Consider the following 25,000-nt stretch of genomic DNA (forward strand, 5'->3'; position numbering starts at 1 on the left):
ATTATATATATATATATATATATTATGATATTGTTATATCATACCACGAATACACTTTTCATTATTTTTATAATTTTTTCCGTCGTTACATAACTGCCATGAATACTTTTTCTCAATCTCAACAACTCTGGCCTTTGACTTACGTGGATTACCCACAGGCGTCCTGGTGTTTTCATTACGGAAAAGAATAAAAACTGTATGCACTGTTGAAATATATTCTTGATTCTATTTTCCACATAATTTAATCTAATGCTCGTTTTGATGCACTGTTTATCTTTTTTCTTTCTTTTCTATATACCAAGAGCTTTTCCCTCTTTCAAGGGAGGTAGCCACTTTAATTTAGTTAAATTTATCTCATTTTTATTTTATTGAATGATTTATTTATTAATTTATTTTGCGCCCTGGTCTTGAATTGCCAGCTGGTTTACTACAGAGAAGAATGAAGAAATATGCAGTCACGCTCAGCTACAAGATGAGAATTTTCTCTGTTTCTCTGAGGGTCCTCACCCAGTGACGTGACTTTCAGTTGGCTGTTGCTGCACCTCCTGATATGCTTAGTCAGCGTAATGCTTGCGCATCCGTACAAGTCAAGTTTAGTGAAGAAACCCCCCTCCCCCTCTTCCAACTCCTCCTCCTTCTCCTTCTCCTCCTCCTCTTCCTCCTCCTCCCTCTTCTCCTTCCTCCCCCATCGTCCTCTCCGCCTTCTCTTTCCCTTCTTCCATCTCCTTCCCAATTCTCTCTCTCCTTTCCATTACTCCCTGTCCTCCTTCTCCTCCCTCTCCTCTCACTCCCCCTCCTCTTCCTCTCCTCCCACTCCTCCTCCTCTTCCTCTTCTCCCACTCCTCCTCCTCTTCCTCTTCTCCCACTCCTCCTCCTCTTCCTCTTCTCCCACTCCCCCTCCTCTTCCTCTCCTCCCACTCCTCCTCCTCTTCCTCTCTTCCCACTCCTCCTCCTCTTCCTCTTCTCCCACTCCCCCTCCTCTTCCTCCCTTTACCCTCACTCCCTACTCCTCCTCTTCCATTCGAACTTTCCTCTTCATATTCCTCCTCTCCTTCCTCCCCCATCTTCCCTTCCTCTCCATCTCTCCTTCCTCCCTCTTTTATTCCTTCTTCCATTTCCCTCCTGATCTCCCACCTTCCCCGTGCTCTTCCTCATCTTTCTTATTCATATTAATGCAATATATTGACCGGCGTCACCTCCCTCCAACCTGCTTCGTCACTGTTGGATATATCTGGTAACACCTTGACTGCTTCTGTCGAGACAAAGTATCATCCCTCACGTATGCATGCACCCACCCACACACCCAAACCACACACACACGCGCGTGTGCACACACACACATACACACACACACACACACACACACACACACACACACACACACACACACACACACACACACACACACACACACACACACACACACACACACACACACACACACACACACAAGTTAGAAATGTGGTGTGTGCATAAACAATACACGAATTTAAAAACAGTCTAGTTGAAAAGAAATATGAAGACGGGACACCACGAACGTATCTCCCCTTCCCGTAAAATACAACTAGGTAAATACAACTAGATAAATACACACACACACACACACACACACACACACACACACACACACACACACACACACACACACACACACACACACACACACACACACACACACACACACACACACACACACACACACACACACACACACACACACACACACACACACACACACACACACACACACACACACACACACACACACACACACACACACACACACACACACACACACACACACACACACACACACACAAAGTAAATTCTCATCTGGAGGGGTGATAAATGTCGGTCACAAGACCACCTGTGAAATTTGTTTTCCCATATTTGCATCTCCCTTCTCTCTATAATTAAATTCTTTGCTCTATATATTGCCAGCAAAGGTTTGGTAGCTACACGATCACCTTTCCTTTAGGGCGTATATACTTTAAAAATCAATAACATTAGGTTATTTGGTAAGGAGCAAATTTAACCTAGCATGTTTGCGGCCTCCTCATAATCTTGTCATATCTTTGACCTTTGGGCCCTTGTGTTATCTATCCCAACATTTAGGAAAGAATTACCTCCAAGAACCTTTACTTCCATTTGCTTCCCAATTCTCTTTACAATTAAAGTCGCCTTCGAGATTATATTACTGTATTGTTCAATTTCCATTGAGGAAATGTCATGTCTGATGACATTTAATGATATTCAGCATTATTCCATGCACTCATCTTAGAAGGGGTATATATATTAGTTCGAGTCTGTTCCTATTTCACAGGTGGAGGAGGAAGGAGGAGGAGGAAGAGGGGAACTCCCACCAATTGTCAGCTTTCCTTATATGAAATAAGTGCATAAAAATAGTCAAATTTAAATAATTCTTGGGCCTAGTTTGGAGACCAAGATTTCGTAAACATTGTTTTTGTGAGGATGGTGATGAGAATGAGTACAAGTGATGAAGATGAATGTTTTGAGTTTTAATGTTTAAATGTTTAAATGTTTAAATGTTTAAATGTTTTAATGTTTTAATGTTTTAATGTTTTAATGTTTTAATGTTTTAATGTTTTAATGTTTTAATGTTTTAATGTTTTAATGTTTTAATGTTTTAATGTTTTAATGTTTTAATGTTTTAATGTTTTAATGTTTTAATGTTTTAATGTTTTAATGTTTTAATGTTTTAATGTTTTAATGTTTTAATGTTTTAATGTTTTAATGTTTTAATGTTTTTAATGTTTTAATGTTTTGATGTTTTGGTGTTTTAATGTTTTAATGTTTTAAGGTGTTAAGGTGTTAAGGTGTTAAGGTTTTAAGGTTTTAAGGTATTTAAGGTTTTAAGGTTTTAAGGTTTTAAGGTTTTAAGGTTTTAAGGTTTTAAGGTTTTAAATGTTTTGAATGTTTTAAATGTTTTAAATGTTTTAAATGTTTCAAATGTTTTAAATGTTTTAAATGTTTTAAATGTTTTAATGTTTTAAATGTTTTAATGTTTTAATGTTTTAATGTTTTAATGTTTTAATGTTTTAATGTTTTAATATGCAAGAACCTATTGTTGGTCAGTCATATCATATATTAGTTTCAGCAAAACTGAAGTGTGTGATAATTTATGAACATAGATACAAACTATAGGCCTGATATATATTTCTTTATCCAAATTTGTTGACAGTATATTTGAAGGACGTAAGGGGGAGGATATAGATATAGGTAAGGAAGTGGTGCAACTTTTTAAAGTTCATGTAAAAGGTGATCTTTAGAAGGGGAGAGGGTCTTTTGCATGTAAGAATATATGAATATTGTTTTATTTCCTCCACACTGAAGCTCTGGGGATGGGAGTATGATTTCATAGAAAATTCAATATATTCATTGTTATATATTAGAATGTACTCTCTCTCTCTCTCTCTCTCTCTCTCTCTCTCTCTCTCTCTGCCTGTCTGTCTGTCTCTGTCTCTGTCTCTGTCTCTTTCTGTCTGTCTGTCTGTCTGTCTGTCTGTCTGTCTGTCTGTCTCTCTCTCTCTCTCTCTTTCTCTCTCTCTCTTTTCTGTTTCTCTTTCTCTCTCTCCTTCCCTGTCTCCCCTTGTTTTCTTGTAACTTTTTCTTCAGTTCTGTTGGTTTGTAAGTTTTTATTGTGTCTTGACTGGATCCAGTGAGGGGTCATGGTGGTCCGGCAAAGTGGACATCGGAGAGAATCTTCTCCTTGCTGCTCACCTTTAAATCCTGTCAGCCCCTTTACTATCTGGAGGTACAACATGGTTTTCAAACCAGGACTAAGATTTCTCTCAACTACATTTCCTTCACATTTTTCACTAAAAAAAACAAAAAAAAAAAAACAGACAACTGACAAGCCTTTCCCTCCTACCAATACAAGTCAGTGACATAACCACACACACACACACACACACACACACACACACACACACACACACACACACACACACACACACACACACACACACACACACACACACACACACACACACACACACACACACACACACACACACACACACACACACACACACACACACACACACACACACACACACACACACACACACACACACACACACACACACACACACACACTCTGATACAATGCAGAGTGTAGCAAAGAATCTTTCCAGAGAGATTTATGAGAGTGGATAGGACCACTGTCAGCCACTGTGTGGCTGTGTGGTCATGGGTTTTCAGTCCATGAAATTTGAATTAACAAATGCTATGATTTATTTTTACCTTTAATAATTTTATGGAGGCCTGCAGTGAGTACCCGCTAGTGATGTTTGTACAAGACAGACATTAGAGAAAATCATCTCCCTACCATCCATTGTTGGAATCCATAAACACCCTCACCTTCATCAGAAGATGCAGCCCTGAAGGGCTGATGCTCAGTCCCTCCCATATCAATTAAGATTCTTTTTAATACCTTAATGAGTTAACATGAATGTTGTATCGTGGGAATTTCATCTGCATGTACTCGTATGACAGTGATGGGTAAATCTGTGCCAAAAATAGAGGAATGTAGCCAGATATTGTACGTACAGCAGATGCGCTGTACAGTATTGTTTGTAAATTTTAAAGCTAATGTAGATATACTGTAAATGAACTCAGTAACATGATACAATATTGGATTATCAGATCAAGTTCTGAAATGTGTTGATTTATTTGGATAGTTTGTTCCCATTCTGTCATATATTTAATGTGGAATGAGTTATAGATTAAAACATTGGTAATGTTTTAATCTGATAATTTAATCGTACATATAATGATGGCTCCCAGTAGGGATTGACCGTGTTCATAATTAACAATAAACAGTAGACAGAGGAAGAATGATAGAGTGTAAGTGCCTCTTGAATTTGGCATGATCAACACACTTGGATTTACCATATATGTCTTTAATTTAACTGTTAAGAAAATTGAACTCAAGATCAGTGTAGTTTTGCATGAAGTATTAGCACATGGGGAGTATTTTAAAAGTCCCATCACATGCAACAAATAGAGTTTAACTCTCCCACTATTAATTATCACTTCAAGATTATGTTGTATTTGAAGCAAAGCTCCTTGTGAATATGACAGCAACATACAGGGTTTATAGTACAGTGAGTCCTCTTTATACAGTAATTCTTTATCCGGTAAATTCACATACATACATACATATACCTTACAAGGGAAGTAGCCAAAAAGAAAAAGGCTATCTCCCTTGTAAAGGGAAAAAGACTTGGTATATGTATGTATGTATGTGAATTTGCGGGATAAAGAATTACTGTATAAGGAGGATTCACTGTACTTGGTTGAAGAAGTAAATGGCATCATTTCTTCTTTCGGATGGTCTGAAAAATGTCAAAAGTTGCTGTTCTGAATAGTGGTTACATATTGGGAACTTTAGGTAGGCCCTGTCCTAAAGATTTCCCAATTTGAATTAATTGAGATCTGGTAGCCTGACCAGGGGTCAATGGGGGAAGGTTTAATAATAACTGCCTCGGACACTACACACCAACAACAACATATGACTGTTCTATAAAGACAAATCTATATGTGTTGTTGAACATGGTCTTCCACATGATTTTTTACAAGGTGGCAAAATGGTAAACATACTCAATTTACTTGTAGTCTTTACATAAAGTCTAATTTCACAGACTTTCTTTTTCTAATCAGAATATTGTATATGTTTACAAATGTCTTTCCTAAGGTGGTCAACCAACCTCACAAAATTGTCACAAACCATGTGATTCTTTATCGAGTGATACTAAAAAAGAATTTCAGGGCGGGAGGCACCTGCCCCCTTTTTCCAGACCCCATAAACGTTCATGCAGTTAAAACATTAGCAAGGCAAGTAAAAATTGTACTAACATGTCAATGTTTAAGTCACCACCCTGAATAAAAAAACAGTACCAACATAGAATTGGCATGGCATCAGACATTAATTGTCCAAGAAGTATTCACCACACAGAAGACACAAAACACCTTCTACACTTTCCATGCAGCAGCAAAAAGTCTCCTCACTGAGTGACTTGGTGACTGAAACAGTTGCCATGGCTAGTTTAATAGGATTCACAGGCCTCATGCAAAAGTGAACTGGGGCAATGGATTACTGTAATTGATTGATTGATTAATTAAATCCTTAAAAAAAGATATGTTTATTCTTTATTGGAATTAAATTGCTAATAGATTGATTTTTTTTTTTACTTTGTATTGTTTAGAGACTAATAAAAAATAATTGTCTCAATCTTTTTCAGTGCACCCCTACCCCTAAAACTATGGAAAGGAATTTAACCCAAAGGCTTTTCCCTCCTTACAAGGGAGGTAGAAAAAAAAAAAAAAAAAAAAGAAAAGAAAAAAAATCCCACCCATTCCATCCCCACATACTCCACTCCCATCCACCCCACTCCCTCCCTCTTGGTTCCTCCTAGATGGCAGGTTATTCCTGCATCTAACCCACCACCCTGGGTCAGAAGGAGTGTTGCAAAACACAGCACATCTACAGCAAGACTGCTTCATTAAATTGGCAAACCCCCCCTCTTCGTCCCACCATGCAGAAATGGAGAGGACGGGAAGAAATTTCTTCGGGCTGCGTCAATTTACAGTATTTTTTCACACACACTCCCTCACCCCCCCACTCACCCTCATGGATCACAGTATCATTCATACACAACCATTATCCATTCACCCCTATCTTCTGTCCTCTCCCGTCCTTCCTCAACAGATATTTCCTCTTTCTCAGTACCCCTTTTACCCCATCCATCAATCTCATCCTTGGTCACCACCTCATGTTCATTCCTTCCACCTCTGTTTTCCACACTTCTTTTACTAATCCTTCTTCACTAATTCTTTCCATGTGCCCAAACCATCCCAATACTCTTTCATCAACACTATCTCCCAGTTCCCTTTCCACCCCCGTTCTCCTCCTTACCTCCTTATTTCTCACTCTATCCAGCCTAGCAACCTCTATTATACTTCTAAGGCAACTCATCTTAAACACATTCAAACTCATCCTCTCTTCCTCTTTTATGTTCCATGTTTCTGCTCCATACAGCGCTGTCGGCACAATCACTCTTTATACAGTCTCCTCTTAGCATCCATTCCCAAATGTCTATTTCTCATTACGCTTTTTAATCTCCAAAGACATTTACTCGCTTCTCTCACTCTACATTCTACCTCCACCTCCACTCCTACCTTTCCCGCCACATTGAATGTATATCTTATTTAATGTTAGCCAGAGGGTGAATAACAAAGCATCATTTACTAATAGTCTAGGACTATAGGTCTTGTCTGTCTAATTATAGTCAATGAGAAATGTTCCCAGAAGGAGAATCAGCCAGTCAGCTAGCATAGTTCACTACCCCCATGTTCTGTGTTTTGTAACCCCAAAATATGTGTGCACCCTAAGTAAAGAATTAAAGAACCACTGCTCTAAGCTGAATAACGTGATCTGGTATTAGCTATCACAACTTTGGCGTTGTGACACACTAAGTGTTTTCCAACTTTTGTTTCTTTTCGGCCCTTTGACAATTACTTTTTTCCCTCACTCTGTGAAAGCGTTGGAAGTCTTAAAACATCCAATGATTACTTCTTTGTATTTTTGTTTATTTTTCAAGCGAGTTAAATTTTTACGAGTCCCCCTTCTTCATAGCATTTTGTTATGAGAGTTTAGCACTAATGGGTTGACAGTTCCTTGTACCGGGTGGCTACAAGAAATGAAAGTCAAATAGTGGGAAGTACACTGTAATCACTGATACCACTGACAACTAATGCGTGTGAATACAAAGAAAGCTGGCTCCGAACTGACGCCAATCTGCTAATTGGCGCGGAAAGACGTGCATCGCATTTGCGATATCCAATATAATTACAAAAATACACAATGCTTACACATAGTTACAATAAATAATAAAACAACAAACAACAAAACATATGACAATACTATAAAGAGGGGGAAACATATAATTCACCAAATAAGCAACACAAGTACAACGTACAATAATAATGGTATGATATACAACATACCACGCTAACACAGCCTTATTGAGTCTAAGTATCCTCGATTTTAGTCAGGATTCGTCTCACCTCGCCATCCCAAGATATTTTCGTAATCCATGCTCAAAGTCACCAATCACTAAAAATGTCTCAACTTATTAATTAACTTTAGTTAATTCACCTTATTACGTTTTTGTGTCCTTGCATTTTTGTGCTATAGTTGATACTTTTTTTGCCTATGTATCACTAAATTTTCATCTTTATTGTTTTATTGGAGAGCCCGTTACATACTATACCCCTCCGTGCTATTTTTTGTTTTTAGTTAGTTTAAATTAGGTTATTTAGGATCATGTGTCCCTTTCTTATAACTAGTAACTACCTCACAAGGCTTCTAGAATTGCCTCAACTCCTGTCCCATTATCGTACTACATTTCTCAAGCAAATTAACAATTGGAAAATTAGCGAAAAAAAACAGTGTATCCCACTTTGTTTATACTAAGTCGAGCCTAGCCTCAGCAGTAGGCTCCCGACTCGTTTGCTAACAGCACCGCGGATGGAGTGTTTAAACTGCCGTCGTCACAAGACGTGTCCTAGTGATTTTGTGTCGTGGGACAGAATAGTTCATGTTAAAGGACTCCTAAAGTACATCTAATGTGTGGACGGACTAGAAAATTGTACATGTGTACATGTTAATGGACTCCTAAAGTACATAAAATGTGTGGACGGACAGGAAAATTGTGAATTCTGTTTGATATATGTGAAATTTCCCCCACGTGAAATCTGGGGCCCCACGATTGGCGTCGCTTGGGTTCCTCTATTCCGTACAATGGGATCAACCAAAGCCGGGATCATCCGTCGCTTCCTTTTCCATTAAGAGGTTCTACCGAGTCAGCACTACATCATCAGGATGGATAAAAAATGTCGCTAGGTAAGGTACCCTTTCTAATTTAGCTTTATGGTCAGTTTAGGATGGGTGTCTCCAACCATGCATGTGTACAGCTACACAGAAAACTATCGTTAGTAGGCGAAACATTCGCTAATGAACATAACCTTATGATACCGAAGGGTTGGTATTTCTGGGGTTCGAATTGTTCGAATTCCTTCTGAATGAATATGAATCGAATAATAGTTCCGGAGTTCATATGGATTCACTATGACATGATAATCTTATTTCCGATGGAGACTTCAACTTGTCTCAAATAGTTTCGTTGTTTTGTGTCAAAATGATTAGCGTGATTTACTAACGATAGTTTTCTGTGCAGCTGTACATCATCGTGAATTTAAAATTTATTACAAATTTATTGAAACCCAAATGTTTGTGGAACTTTCCCCCAATCGATTATGTTGCATCAATAATTTATTTTGTGGAGACACTTCAATTGCAGTAAATGATTCAAACCAATTTAAATGTTTGCTGTGGACCTTCTTTCAGTGAAACAAAAATTTGCAAATATATGTAACTCGAGTTTTACTCGTTTAAGGTCCAAGTAATAGATTAGGGCTGTTTTACTTCGTGAGTTTAGCTCCCCGCCCCTTTTTTTTCTGAGAAGTATTACATCTCTGGTCCTTCGAAACTACGTGCTTGCAGTGGAATGGGCAAGCGGGGTCCCGGCTTGTTTCCGATATTTCTGGATCAGCTATCCCCTTTCCAAATTTCCCAATGTATGAGAAATTCTCATGCTAGTCAACTTTTTTTCCTTTTACTACTATCCAGGGATTTCGAGACATTAGCCATAATAAAATATCTTAAAGAAATCGAATTAATCCTTTTTGGAAGTGTAAAGAAAAAAGATGTAACTAAAATAGAAATAAAAAACTAATTTTCCAAAAATAAGAAAGGCATCCTCACTTATGAAATTCGTATTTTAGGCTTGGAATACTATGAGTAACTGCCCCAAAGTGGAAATCATATGGCATTTGAAGATTATTTGTAATTGTAGGAAAGCAATGTTTAACTTCCGTTATATGTTGGGAAATCTAACGTCTGGCCCAATATCTCAGTGATTTTGTTCGGTATACTTGATTTAGACATAATTATTTTCATAAAATGGTCAATTAGCTCCTTTAATCTGGTGATAGACCACTGTGCTTTGGTTTTGTTTATACCTATGCCTGGTATGCACTGATGGCATAATCAGAGGCATGCTGGTGTTGCATTTGCTTAGTTGTGTGTTTGAGTCCCACACTTCTGATTCCCAGCAATGACTGTTTTCTGCCCCAATAGTCCAAGCACACAGGGCAAAGGGAATTACTTCAGCCACAGTTAAGTGCCTTCTGGTGTAGGCTCCTTACCTAGTGCCTGTTGGGTTTTTATACAGCTTAAGGTGTCCCTGACAGCAAAGGAATTAATGTTTTCTTAGGTCATGCTTTTTTTGATTATAGACTTTTTTAATGTATGGAATGCATGAGTTTTATGTATTTAATATTTTAGGATCTTGTGGGATCATTGGCTGTTCTGGTAACTTCTGACTGACCTAGGTCCCTTATCTGTGCAAGCAAGGCAGTTACCAGTTATGCAGCATTCTTTTTTAATGAGTGTTTTAGATGGATGTTTGATAGAGTATCTTGTAAAAGCCCTCCGTGTAAGATTTTTTTTAGTTTCATTATTACATTGTTGTATGTCAGTGGGTGGTACTGAAAACTGGTAGCTCATAGGACTCAAACCTGTGACTCCTATCGGCTGTTTAGGTGTGCCTACTAGTTACAACATGGTTACCTTAAGTGACAACCCACACATCTCCCCACAAGGCCCATTCACCCCAGGGCCACTCCAGGTGTGTGCACAAATGTGTCCTTTTTGTCCTCATCGTGTCATGCAGGATGTACGGGGATGTCATTGAAAATTGGCATCACTGTCAGGGACTCGAACCCAGGACTTTCTACTTGCGGAGTAGGCATACTGATCACACAAATGTTGCCATGAAATTGTCTACATCTTTGTTGGGAAAGGGACGAGTGCCACATGTGTCTGGCTTTATTTTGCATATCTGTTTGGCTGTCTCCTTTTTTCTGGAATTGTGGGTTTGAAACTTGTTTGGGAGAAGTGCCTGTTAATGGTTTTTATTGCTGTTTTGGTAACGAGATTTTTCCTTGTTGCTCCAACTGTCTCATGTGTTGGGGTTGCGTTCATTTTTTTAAGTTTTATTTCTTGTCTTTGTATTCTACATTTGTTTATTTGTGTTTCCACACAAACACACATACACACACACACACACACACACACACACACACACACACACACACACACACACACACACACACACACACACACACACACACACACACACACACACACACACACACACACACACACACACACATATATATATATATATATATATATATATGTGTGTGTGTGTGTGTGTGTGTGTGTGTATGTGTATGTGTGTGTGTATGTGTATGTGTATGTGTATGTGTATGTGTATGTGTATGTGTATGTATGTGTGTGTGTGTGTGTGTGTGTGTGTGTGTGTGTGTGTGTGTGTGTGTATTTACCTAGTTGTATTTTACGGGAAGGGGAGCTATGCTCGTGGTGTCCCGTCTTCATATCTCGTTTTATCTAGACTGTTTTTAAATTCGTGTATAGTTTTGCACACACCTCATTTTCATCTAACTTGTTCCAAATGTCTATTATTCTGTGGGGAAAGCTGTTCTTTTTCAGGTCTCTTCTATAATTGTCTTTCTTGATTTTCTATCAGTGTCCTCTTGTGTCTCTACTATCCCATCTTAATAGATCCTTTCTATCAATAATTTCTATGACTTTCATGATTCTATAAATAGTTATCAAGTCTCCTCTCTTCTTTGCTCTAATGTCTGTAGCTCAAGTTTTGCCAGTCTCTCCAAATATGATAGTTCTGAGAGCGTTGGTGCCAATTTCGTAATTGCTCTTTGTATTCTTTCAAGTTTTGTTATACATTTTTTTTTGTACTTGGTGACCACGTCGCCGCTGCATACTCCAATCTTGATCTTATCAAAGTGACTAGTATTTTCTTCACCATTTCTTCGTCCAGGTATGTAAATGCCTTTATCCTTAATATTAATATGTGTATGGCAAACATTATTGGGGCCAAAACTGTTCCTTGTGAAACTCCACTAATCACTTCATCCCAATTAGAATGTTTGTCTCTTATCACCACTCATTTTTTTTTTCATGCAAGAAGTCTTCCATCCAATTCAGCAGTTTGCCCTGTTTTCCTCCTGTAGTTTCTAATGTCTTTAGCAATTTCTTATGTGGCACCTTATCAAAAGCTTTTTTCAGGTCTAGAAATGCACAATCAGCCTATCCATTTCTTTCTTGTAACATCTTGTAATACATCCTTCCATTTTCCTCAGAAACCCTTCCCTTTTTTATTCACCTTCCCACTACACCACGAGCTTTCCCCTTCCCTACTAATACAACACAGGCACTCCCTCGTGGTTGAGATCCACGAAAATTGTAGGTTTTTCTGGAGTCCAATCTTCGCTGTCACTTTGACTGTCGTGTGTGTGTGTGTGTGTGTGTGTGTGTGTGTGTGTGTGTGTGTGTGTGTGTGTGTGTGTGTGTGTGTGTGTGTGTGTGTGTGTGTGTGTGTGCGCGTGTGCATGTATATATGTTTTCTTTTCCTTTTTTGTTTATTTGATTTGTTACATCTTTAGTTGTTGATATAATAATTTCTCTTGTTTTGTTAGTTTGTTTGCTTTTCAATTTGTTACAATACAGTAATTGTATTTACAAGCAATAATTCCAGATTAATAGAATGTGAATTTGATTTCCATGATAACAATCTGACTTGAGTATTTTAGTTCTATTGAAACATGTTTAAAACAATTTTCATATAGTTAAGTTCTTTAGACATGTACTCTGTATAGGCATATAGGGTCCAACTATTGGACATTGCATGGGCTGGGTCATCAGAAATCATTGAGCTATAAGCCAGAACAAAAATACATAAAGGAATTGCTTCTCTGTATGGATGGATGAAGCAATTAGTATCATTTAGGTGGAAACTCCATTTTATGATTATGTATTGCTTATTTATTTGTTTATTTTATTTATTTATTTATTCATCTATTTATCTATTTATTTATTTATTCATTTATTCATTTATTTATTTATTTATTTATTTATCTATTTATTTATTCATTCATTCATTTATTCATTCATTCATTTATTTATTTTACTTAATTTCTATGTAGTTGTTTCCAAAGTAGGGAATTTACTGGTAACTCTTGTTGTTTCATTTGGCCTACCCAGGTCCCCTGCCAGTCGACCATCCCAACCAGGATGGTTATGTACTTTTATTGAAAAGCAAAAACCAGTAACACAATTCAGGTTTGGCTAACCCATTCATTGCATGGTTTGACAAATGTATCATTCCCACCTCCTCTCCGTCCCCTACCTGACAGTGATAAGCAAGGTAAAATGCTTTTTGTATTATATTTTAAAGGTTGTATATTGTCCCGGAACTGAGTGAATAGTCAGCTCAATACTGAAAAATCACCATTTGCCCCGAGTACTGACTCATGAATGCGTGTCCAGGTGACATATTGTTCATTATTGCATTCCCTGTCCCTCTCCCTTTTTCACTTTGTCTGACTCACTCATTCACTGTCTCTGTTCTCTGTCTCTTATCTCTCTTTCTGATTTTTCTCTTTTTCCCTGTCTCTTTTCTCTCTATATATATCTCTCTATCTGGCAGTCTCTATTTGTCTCTTTCCGTTTCTGCCTCTGCCTCTTTCTAAATCTATCTCTTTCTCTGTCTCTTTCTCTATCTGTCTTTCTATCCCTCTCTATCTGGCATTATTGCATTCCCTATCCCTCTCCTCTTTTTCATTCTGTCTCTGACTCACTCATTCACTGTCTCTGTTCTCTTTGTCTCTTATTTCTCTTTCTGATTTTTCTCTTTTTTCTGTCTCTTTTCTCTCTATATATATCTCTCTATCTGGCAGTCTCTATTTGTCTCTTTCTGTTTCTGACTCTGCGTATTCTCTCAATCTATTTCTTTCTCTGTCTCTTTCTCTATCTGCTTCTCTATCTTTCTTTGTCTGTCTATCCATCTCTATCTGTCTCCCTCTGTCTCTCTATCTGTCTATCTGTTTCTCTATCTCTCTATCTACTGTATCTCTCTATCTATCTATCTGTCTTGGTCTCTCTGTCTCTCTCTATCTACCTATCTATCTATCTCTCTCTATCTATCTGTCTGTCTCCTTATTTGCCTGTCGCTTTGTCTGTCTTTCTGTCTTTCTGTCTCTTCCTCTATCTATCTCTCTATCTGTTTCTATATGTTTATCTGTCTTTCTGTCTGTCTCTCTAACTGGTCTCTATCTGCCTCTTAATCTATCTGGTTCTCTGTTTATCTGTCTCTCTATTTGTCTCTTTCTATCTCTATCTGTCTCTCTGTCTGTCTGTCTCTATCTGCCTCTCTTTATTTGTCTTTTTATCTGTCTGTCTCTAAAACTGCTTCTCTCTATCTGCCTCTATGTCTATATGTCTCTCAATTTGTCTATCTCTTTATCTGTCTCTATTTGTCTCTTTATCTCCCTATTTGTCTGTCTCTATCTATCTCTTTTTGTCTCTCTATTTGTCTGTCTCTCTATCTGTCTCTGTCTCTCTGTCTCTCCATCTCTATCTTTTTCTCTCTCTGTCTGTCTGGCTCTGTATCTGTATCTGTCTCTCTCTGTTTGTCTCTTTATCTGTCTGTCTTCCTATATGTCTCCCTATCTGTCTCTCTACCAGTTTCTCTATCTGTCTCTATCTGTTTCTCTCTATCTGTCGGTCTCTCTCTCTCTCTCTCTCTCTCTCTCTCTCTCTCTCTCTCTTCTTTGTCTGTCTCTCTCCATTTGTCTCTCTTTCTATCTGTCTCTATTTGTCTCCCTCTCTGTCTGTCTATCTGTCTATCTCTTTGTCTTTATATGTCTCTATCTATATCTGTCTCTCTACCTCTCTATCTGTCTGTATCTCTCTGTCTGTGTCTGTCAGTCTCTATCTGTCTCTCTCCCCATCTGTCTCTATCTCTACCTCTCTATCTGTCTGTATCTCTCTGTCTGTGTCTGTCAGTCTCTATCTGTCTCTATCTCTCCCTCTTTCTCTCACTCCCACTCTCTCACTCTCTTTGTCCCCCCCCTCTCTCTCTCTCCCACTCTCTCTCTCTCCCACTCTCTCTCTCTCCCACTCTCTCCCTCTCCCACTCTCTCTCTCTTTCTTTCCCGCTCTCTCTCTCTCCCGCTCTCTCGCCCACTCTCTCTCTCCCACTCTCTCTCTCTCCCACTCTCTCTCTCCCACTCTCCTTTTCTCTCCCACTCTCTCTCCCTCCCTCTCTCTCTCTCTCTCTCTCTCTCTCTCTCTCTCTCTCTCTCTCTCTCTCTCTCTCTCTCTCTCTCTCTCTCTCTCTCTCTCTCTCTCTCTCTCTCTCTCTCTCTCTCTCTCTCTCTCCCACTCTCTCTCCCACTCTCCCACTCTCTCTCTCTCTCTCTCTCTCTCTCTCTCTCTCTCTCTCTCTCTCTCTCGCTCTCGCTCTCGCTCTCGCTCTCTCTCTCGCTCTCTCTCTCGCTCTCTCTCTCTCTCGCTCTCTCTCTCGCTCTCTCTCTCGCTCTCTCTCTCTCTCACTCTCTCTCTCACGCTCTCTCTCTCTCCCCCTCTCCCCCCCCCCTCCCCCCCTCTCTCTCTCTCGTGTTCAGGTACTCACCCTCCTGCACTTGCCCACATCACACCCCCTCTCAGCCCACCAACACTGATGGGGCTTATGCATCCGACCAGCTTCCTACTCCCAATTCATCCACGTGGAAATGTCCCCGCTGTCACGAACCCGGAGTGAATGTATGGCACGGATGTACTAAGCGCGCTCAGGTGGCCTCCTCACAGACTGCACATGCACCATCACCACCACCACCACCACCCCCTCGGTCGCACCCAAAAGCCGTCCCACCGAGGACACCCTTAAACCTGCCAGACTCACCGCAAGTAATTACTCTCTGCGAGACCGTTGCCAACCTAACGCCACGTTGCACAGCAATTACAACGCGCTTTGACGCAATTAAATTTCATATCGATAGCCTCGCCGTACAGCAAGCCTCCCCAGAGCGCACCCTAGCCACGCTTGTCGAATCCCACCAAGTCGTCATCACGACTGTCGCCACCTTCTCCGAGAATCTGGAGGTCCTCACCAGCTGGTTCGAAAAGTTCAGTAACCAAATACTTATCAAGCCACAACGACACACGCGTCAGAGCCACACCACCTTCACGTCATCGTCTCCGCCAGCCACCTGTAAATCCAAAGGCAGGCTTTGCTAACGAGGTGAAATTTCACATCATCATCTGGAATGCTTGTGGCATCAACAGTTATCCGAAAATTACTTCTCTCAAGACCTATGTAGTCCACCACCAACCACAAGTTATGTTTATCCAAGAATAGTTTGTTGGCCACTACGATCCTGGGACAGAGGCACCTCCGGACTCGGGCTACGTCTCGTATGTCCATCATGTCAGGAATGGCCTTCTAAGTTACATTCACTCTTCCCCCCCACCCATCAACTCCTGCGCTGCTCTATCCATGATGACATGACCTTTCAATTTTTTGAGATATCCATAGGCAATGGAAAGCTGAAAGACTGCAATGTTTACTCTGTTCCAGGAAAAATAAATCTCTAGTGGCATCACCTATCAAGTCCTCCTCCTGCTCCTTAAAATCCCTGGCAAACCTTTGCTGTAACTCTATAACCTTTGCCTGGACATATAGTACCATTGTGTCCATCTCTAAACCTGTCACACACAAGTACAGGCCTATTTCACTCACCTCCTGTTTCTGTAAAGTACTCGAACGTATATTTCTCACCCGACTCGTGTTCCGACTACAGGATAAGCTATCACCGCAACTGTATGGTTTCTTACCACAGAGGAGTACACACCACTGCCTGATGGATCTACATGCTCCGCCTCTCCCCTACCAGTGTGGTAGCGTTTTTTGATCTCAAGAGTGCTTTCGATGTAGCCAACAGGGAGATTATTTTCGATCAGCTCGTAGAATTTGGCGTCCAAGGCAACCTCCTGAGGTGGATCCGTGGCTATCTCTTAAACAGAACTTCACGTGTACTATTTCAGGGAACGTACAGTGCCTACAGGGAATTCGGACTTGATACTCCATAGGATGGGGTTTTAAGTCCCTTCCTCTTCAACGTCCTGATGCACCGCCTGTTATCCCTTCCCCCCAACATTCCCAGCGCGACTGTCACCTGCTACGCTGATGATATCTGTGTGCACTCCACCTCTGCTGCAGGCCTACAGCGCCTCCTTCACTCATACGAGTCGACATCCGCCTGTGGCATCATCCTTTTCCCAGACAAGAGTCGATTAGTCTCTCCTAGGGGCCCTAAAACATTGCCAGTGCTCATCGGAGGACACAGCGCCATTCCGCCCTGCGCAGGGTTGGTACTGTACCTGGGAGCGCCAGTACACATCACTACAGCCATACCAGCTCGGCAGCGCATCCATCCCATCATCAAAAATATCCGCCATCGGCTAGAACAGCGCTTTATCCCATTTAAATGACTCCACAACAATGTCGCTGGACTATCCATCCCTTTGGCAAGAACCATCTATGTTGTCTTCATTCGGTCAGTCAGACTATCTCTCCCCAGCCCTTGCACAACTCTCGAAGACCTCCTTGGTATCCTTAGAAAGAGTCCAGAACAGAGTGATGCGATACATTCTTGGATGCCCCAACTCTATCAGAGTACTAAACATGCAGACCAAACTTCATTTTCCTTCAGTTATTGAAATAATACATGCTAACATCTCCTTCAGCGTCCACCTTCAGAGTCAGTGCTCCACACTGCAACGCCTACACATCGAAGTCCCTACAGCCAAAGTTGATCACGGATCGCCTCCATGGAGGATTCCACAGCCTCACGTCACGTTCACACCAACTTCAAAAATAGACCCACCGCTCCTCCAGAAACAATTATCCCTGGAACACATCACCGCATTGTCCTCCTACGTCCTTGCATCGCACTGTATCTACGTAGACAGGTCCTTACAGCCAAACGGTAGCGCGGGGTGCGCCGTCTACTCACCGGATGTTGAGCCACCTGATGGAGGCTGGGTTGGTCGCAGGTTACCCAACTCGTCCAGCTCGACGTACTGCGAACTACAGGCACTCCTGCTGGCTGTTAACCTACTCTGTCAGCGGCGACTGAATGGCGTGGTAATGTGTGACTCCCAGTCCGCCCTACAGGCCATCTCGTCTTCACAACCCATACACCGCCCTCTCATCCATCACATTTTACAACAGCTAGTCATAGCTCAAGAACACTCTCTCACCATAAGCTTTCTGTGGATTCCCTCCCACGTTGGAATCGCTGCCAATGAAAAGGCAGATATCTTCGACAAAAATGCCTGTAAACTGCCACTGCCTGACGATGCCACAACCTCCCCCCTCTGCTACAAGATCATACACTCTGTCGCTCTTCTAACCACTCTCCACCGCATGAATGCAGAGCGCGCACAAAGCGTATCAATACAACACTACGACCACTTCCGTCTCTCCCTCCCGAGGTATCGCAAGCACGGACTCCTCGTTCGCAGACACAATATTGTGACCGCACAGCTTCGCCTGGATTACAGACCGTTGCGGCAAGTGTCTGAGGCGGGAGACGTACCACACTAATTCATATGCAAGCTATGCGACAGTCCCAACGCCAACAGTCTCCACCACTGCTGCCTCGAATGTCCCTCAGTAAGAAACCTATTGCCCCAAAGCCAAGACCTAATAGATATGTGTCACTTTCTCTAAACGGACGATAATCTAGACACTGTCCTAATTCGACACCCTAACTTTGGTGGATGCTAAAGCTCACCTCACCTTGAATATCAGTATATTTCCCTTTACAGGATGTAATGGAACTGCCTAGTGTGGACATTGTGGTCTCTTGCAGTCTCCTTCTCTCTTATGCTCTTATGTTCTTATTATTGCCGTGCAGATTCACTGTACGTAGAAACGTGACCTGCGCGTCACGCACACAATGTATAAATATAAATTACCCACTATACTAGGTTTGCCGCTTTATGAGCGTAATAAATTTATTAAGTCTCTCTCTCTTTCTCTGTCTCTCTGTCTGTCTGTCTGCCATTGTCTCTCTCTCTCACTCCCTCTCCCTAACTCTCTCTCCTTCTCTCTCCCTCTCTCCCTCCCCCCTCTCTCTTTCTCTCCATCTCTCTCCATCTCTCCATCTCTCCATCTTCTTATCTTCCTTGTTCCCAGTTCCCTTCCTTCTCTTTCTTTCATGATGTTGGAATAGGTTTTACTAAACACAGTGCAATCACCTTAGTGTCATGCATGATAATGATGACAATAAGAACAACGACAGGAATAATGATAGTAAAATGAAAATAGTAGTAATAGTAAAAGTAGAAATAATAATCATGATAAAGGTAACGGTATTAATTATATCAATGACAATATCAATGATGATGAAATAATTATTAATGATAATAATAATGATGATAATAGTGATAATTATGATAATGGCAACAGTCCCTGAGCTCTCCCACAAATCTTCCCGGGAAGGAAATTTGGGCTGTTTTCTTTGTTCTATTTAGTATGTGACTGGTTTATGATAACAATAGGAAGTTGACATTCACCAGTAGTCATCTCTTCTCGTGTAAAAGAGGTGGAAGAACTAGAAGTGAAACTGATTGAGGTTCTGGGCTCAGTATGGAGACTAAGTATCATTTCATTAATTTTTCAGCTGGAATTGGTGCATACAAATTTCAGATATAAATAACAGGGAGATTATTTTCCCTTACGTCCATTTTGTATGATCCCTTCTTACCGGTACCTCTTATTGTTCACTGGTGTTATGCATTAATGTGCAAAATGATGGACAAGTTTGATAGTTTGCTCTCAAAAGGTTCACACACAAGTGAACAAAATGCTGAGGCAGCTAAAAGAATAGAAATAAGTGTCATCTAATATGAAAAGGGCTAAACGAGATAGGTTTAACACCCTCACTAATAAAGTGGTAACACATGACTGAATAAAACAGCCTGGTAATAGCCAGAATATATGTTTAAGTACCATCTGGTACCAAAGAGATTAATACAAAGGAACATGATCTGAATGCCACTAATTCTCTGTAGAAAAATATCAAAATATTAGTTGAACAATGGGGTAGTGAGAAAAAACCTTTAGTCCATTATCTGAATCTCATCAGACTTCCAACTCATCAGTGTCAACAAATTTGTCATTCTCCTTTGGGATTGTGAAAGTCTAAAGCTTACACAGGTGTGTGCATGGATTTCAACTCGTCAAAACAACTACAGTTCAAAGGATTGCAGGCATACAATGCAAGGCTAAGCACCTGGTGCATGTGGTTTTCACATTCAGAGGATAGGTATTTGCGATCATCATGTGTTGTCCTTCAATTCTTGTTAGGGTCTAGTACAGTACTCTGACTCAGTACATACGTTCTAACCACTTCCATACTGTAACGCCTACGTAGGTGGCATGAGGAGCAAGTGGGTACTCGATGATGCCGATGTCGGCATCTTGATTATATTTATTGTAGTCGTACCTACGTAATCTCCATTCTCTCTAAACTGGCTTCATCAATTTTCTATGGTTATCAAAATACACGGGTGAAAGAGAACGAACGATTGAGCACTGACTTTATTTTTTATAATGCGATTATTATGACGCAACATCGCACGTCGGGCAGCTAATGCTGCCAGACGTGCGATGTGCCCCGGAGTGAAGAGCCTGGGTTGTTTCTACTTGGTTTATGTTATTTCCTGGTGCATACATGTGACAATGAACTGCTGTGTCATCTTATCTGCAAAAAATCCTAATAGTGGCTAAGCTGCATTGAGAATTTTTTTGTAGACAATGGGTTTCTTAAATTTTCAAGTTTTCCAATGACCAGCAGATATGCTTACTTTGTCATAGCCTCTGAAGACTCGGTAAGGCTACTTCAGATTCTGGCTCCTAACATCTTATAAAGTGGATTTGTTGACAACAAACTACAGGTCAGGTTGGACTGTTTGTGGTAAATAGAGCATATAAAGACCTGGGAATCAAGATAAAATATCAAGTTATAGATATTCATAATTTTTATAGCAGTTATTAAAAGGCAGGCTTGACAGCAAGCAAAATGTGGTGGAGTACAAATGTTAGCTTTCTTGTATTAGTCATGACTGAGGATATCATGTAGTCATCTCTGTCAATACTTGCTATTGTATAGATTTAAATATCATATTCTACATAGGTAATTTCTTTAAATTCAAAACAGATTCAGGCCCTTGGCTATAGGCTACAGTGATCCAAGTTATACGGTTCTGTTCAGATGAGGGGCCGTCACCATAGCAGATGAGTTTGAATCATTTTTCCCCTATGGAGACGCCTTCTGCATATGTTATTCAGATAAAAATGCCAAATATTTTTATTCGGCTGAAGGGGTTGGTATGGCTATGCTTATTATGGATACGGATCAAAAGGTCTCCTGTCTGCATGCTCCGCCTTTGTAATCCTTTGTAATCCTTTATCAGAAAAACACAAAACACTCTCTCCTGATCTAAGTACATACAATCCACCCATTACATTCTTGTAGCACACCAAGTACACTTAAGTAAGAGCTTAATGGATTCACTACACATGTTCTTTCAGTTCTGAAGCTAAGTTGATTGTCTGCCAAAAAGTTGATCTTATCAAAGTATATTAAACTTGCATATCTTTAACAATCCTCTCATATAATTTAGTTATCATGCTGGTCAGACAATGATCTGTATTCTAGGGTACTTTGAATTGGTAAAACATTAATTCTCTTTCATTCCTGTGGCACTGTACCTTTTTCTAATAGACATACAATTGAGTTTGTGAATCTTGTCTGCCAGTTGTTCCCTATATTCCTTAAGCACTGTATTCAATTTGAAATTCTGTCAGGTTTTGGAGTTTTCCTCATGACTAAGGTTTCCAATGGTTCACATTATTCCTTCACTTTCTATTTCTAACTTGGCATTCCTGTTAACCTTCTCCTCTGCAAAGTAATTTTTCTTAGTGAAAAGAAATTGGGAACATTTATTCATTATTTCAGTCAGAGTTTCTACATCTTCATAGACCTCCCCTTACATTTCTAGTTTACAGACTCCTACTTTGTGTCTCATTGTACTGTTGATAAATCCATAGAACAGTTTAAGTATATCTTTGCATTTGCATGTATAGATAATACCTATTCTAAATTTTCTTCCTCTCTTTAGGTATCATGGCTTCATGTCTACCTCTTTTGCCTTCTTCCTTTGTTTTATTGTTTCTTTTCATTCTCCATCTCTCTAGTCCAATTTGTGACATTTATAGCTGCTCAGCTGTTATATGAAATCAATCCTGTATCTAATTCTATATTCCATTAACATTTGCCTCGAGCTTCACTAAGTGGAAAAGACATAGCTCCACAGTGGCTGGTAGTGGCACTCAGAACTTCCTACAAATTTCTCTGGGAAGAAAGTTTGGACTATTGTTTGTGTTGTATCAGTGTGAGACCGACTGAAATTTGTAGGGAAAAGAAAACAGTCACCAGCTGTCAGATATTTATGTACAAAAAAGTGTAAAAAAGCTGCTGAAGTCTATAGAGATCCTGGTCAGTGTAAGTTCCATAGGGGGGGGGGGGGTTGATGGTTTTTGAAAATTGTCAGTTTCGTTATCCATCATGTAGGACCAACGCAAGCAGGTATCCGTCATTGGTCCCTTGGGCATATATAATATAATGATCTGTAATTTCAATCTTTGGTAAGCAGCAACTCTAACCTCGTTGGAGTGTCGCCTCCTCTTTCTCGTGTCGCATCTTTGACCCATTTGGTCATTGCGTGTGTGTGTGTGTGTGTGTGTGTGTGTGTGTGTGTGTGTGTGTGTGTGTGTGTGTGTGTGTGTGTGTGTGTGTGTGTGTGTGTGTGTGTGTGTGCGTGTGCGTGCACGCTTGCATGTCGCTGCACTCTTGATTACTGGAGCAGATCTCATTTGTCTGCACTGTACACGAGGCTCTCTTGTTTAATTCCTTTGGAATAATTGTTTCGCCTCGAACAGAAAGTCCTTGCGAGTTCGTTGACATTCTTTGTTAACCCCCTCTCTCTTTCTGTAAGTCAACAAGTCAAGAGACGTCTTTGTTGGGAACGAATCGTGGCGTTTTCGAAGGTGCAAGATGGTCGGGCTTTCACCTAGTGAACGATGTTTTGTCAATTCTAACATTGGCCCATGGTTTGAATTTGAGCTGCCTTGGGGCTTTATTTCTGAATATCAGTCTCTCCGTGATGCTGTTTGGTAATATTACATAGTCTGTTTACTTTAGTGGAGTTTTTCAATCCGCTCTTGTACGTTTGAATAACACATGGGTTCGTTTTTAGTTTTCTTGCATTTCGGCAAGATTCCCTTGTAGATTGATGATACACCAGACAGAAATTTTTATCAGGTGTTGTAGTATTAGGTTTGAAAATAAAATATTTGAAAATATAAAAAAAAAATTGGCCTTGAATTTGGTAAAACTAATGACAAAATGTTTAACTAGAATTTCCAGTTTATGCACATAGACTGTGAAATAAAAACTGATGTAACATCATCACCGCCATTTGGTTTTTGTATTTTTGATGTGTTGTGTTTAACTATGAATTCCCACTGTCAAATATTGTACTACAAAACTGACGAAAAACTGTTTAGTCATACGGAATAGGTGGAAAAGTTAGATCCCATAAAGTATTCCATGTGTTGCATCGTGTAACTCCGAATGAATGGAATATTTTATCGCTGTGACTATCAACCATTCTGTTGTGGAGAGGGGTTCTCTTAGCTGAATACGATATCTTGGCGACAGGTAGAATAAACATAGCGAATGGATTAAGATAATGTCAACTAACGGAAGTCGGGACCCCGTCAAGGAAAGAGCTGCATTTATGAAAAAGGTTATAAAGCTTTTATATGTAGTATATTTTTGCTTAAAATGGTGTAACCCAACGATCCTTTTTAACCTCGGTTTTCAACTGTTCTCCCCCCATCGGTACATAAATACATATACCAAGGCTTTTCCCCCCTTACAAGGGAGGCAGCCAAAAAGCAAAGGCATAAAATCATTCTCACCCATTCCATCCCTGAAAACAATCCACACCCCTCCACCCTCCCTCTCATCTTAGCACCTCCTGGATGACGGGTCATCCCTGCACCCTGTCCACTGCCCCGGGTCAGAAGCAGTGTCGCAAGACAGCACATCCACAGTAAGGCCGCTTCATTAAATCGGCGACCCCCCCTCTCCGTCCCCCCATGCATAAAGGAGAAGACGGGGAGAAATCCCCCCAACGGTACTAAAACTTAAACCTGGGTGGTTGTTATATTTACAAAGGGTCTGACAAATCTTTGTATTTTGATCATTTTTCTGTATTCATTTTACTTCGGTAGTTTAAGCAATCAAATTTCTCAAATTTATATTACTCGTGCCACATTTTTTGTAGTATTAATTTTCGTCAAAGGTGGGGTAGGAGAAACTTTTGAGATTTAAGTAAAGCATTGGAAAAGGTTAAAAACCGCAGGCTATAACATAATTACCGCTACTGAGTTGTTACTCCCTCAGGTAGTGCTACTGTTTGGTATCGTTTTTGGACTTTAGATTTCATGCACAGTATTACTGCTGCCGGTCACATTAATAAACCTAGTCCTCTAGCACAGTGGTCCTAAACCTATGGTTCACATAACACCTAGTGAGCCATGGAGTGTCCTACATGAGGCCATTGACCGATAACTTATGGTAATTAGTGGGTACCTAGATTAAGAAGAAATATACATAGATATGACCTACGTGACGAAAGCCAGGTTTAACACATCTGCAGTCTAGCACCAGAAAATTGAGAATGTTTGTCATTACGTTTTCTTCAGTAAGCCCACCCCCATCCCATTTCTCCTTACTTTCGCTCCCTCTTTCTCCCTACCCACCCTCCTGCGCCCTTCTCCACCCTCCTCCACCCTCCTCCACCTTGCCCACGCTCCCTTGCTTGCTT

At 40.3% G+C, this 25,000-nt stretch overlaps 1 protein-coding gene across 2 annotated transcripts in view; it reads right to left on the bottom strand.

The window, feature by feature from the left end:
- The window catches only part of LOC143032392 (uncharacterized), a 587,435-nt gene that overhangs the window by 57,846 nt on the left and 504,589 nt on the right, over window positions 1–25,000 (bottom strand). The window lies entirely within an intron of this gene.

The sequence above is a fragment of the Oratosquilla oratoria genome, chromosome 13 (assembly GCF_046742065.1).
Source record: "Oratosquilla oratoria isolate Oo_2021 chromosome 13, ASM4674206v1, whole genome shotgun sequence".
Taxonomy (NCBI): domain Eukaryota; kingdom Metazoa; phylum Arthropoda; class Malacostraca; order Stomatopoda; family Squillidae; genus Oratosquilla; species Oratosquilla oratoria.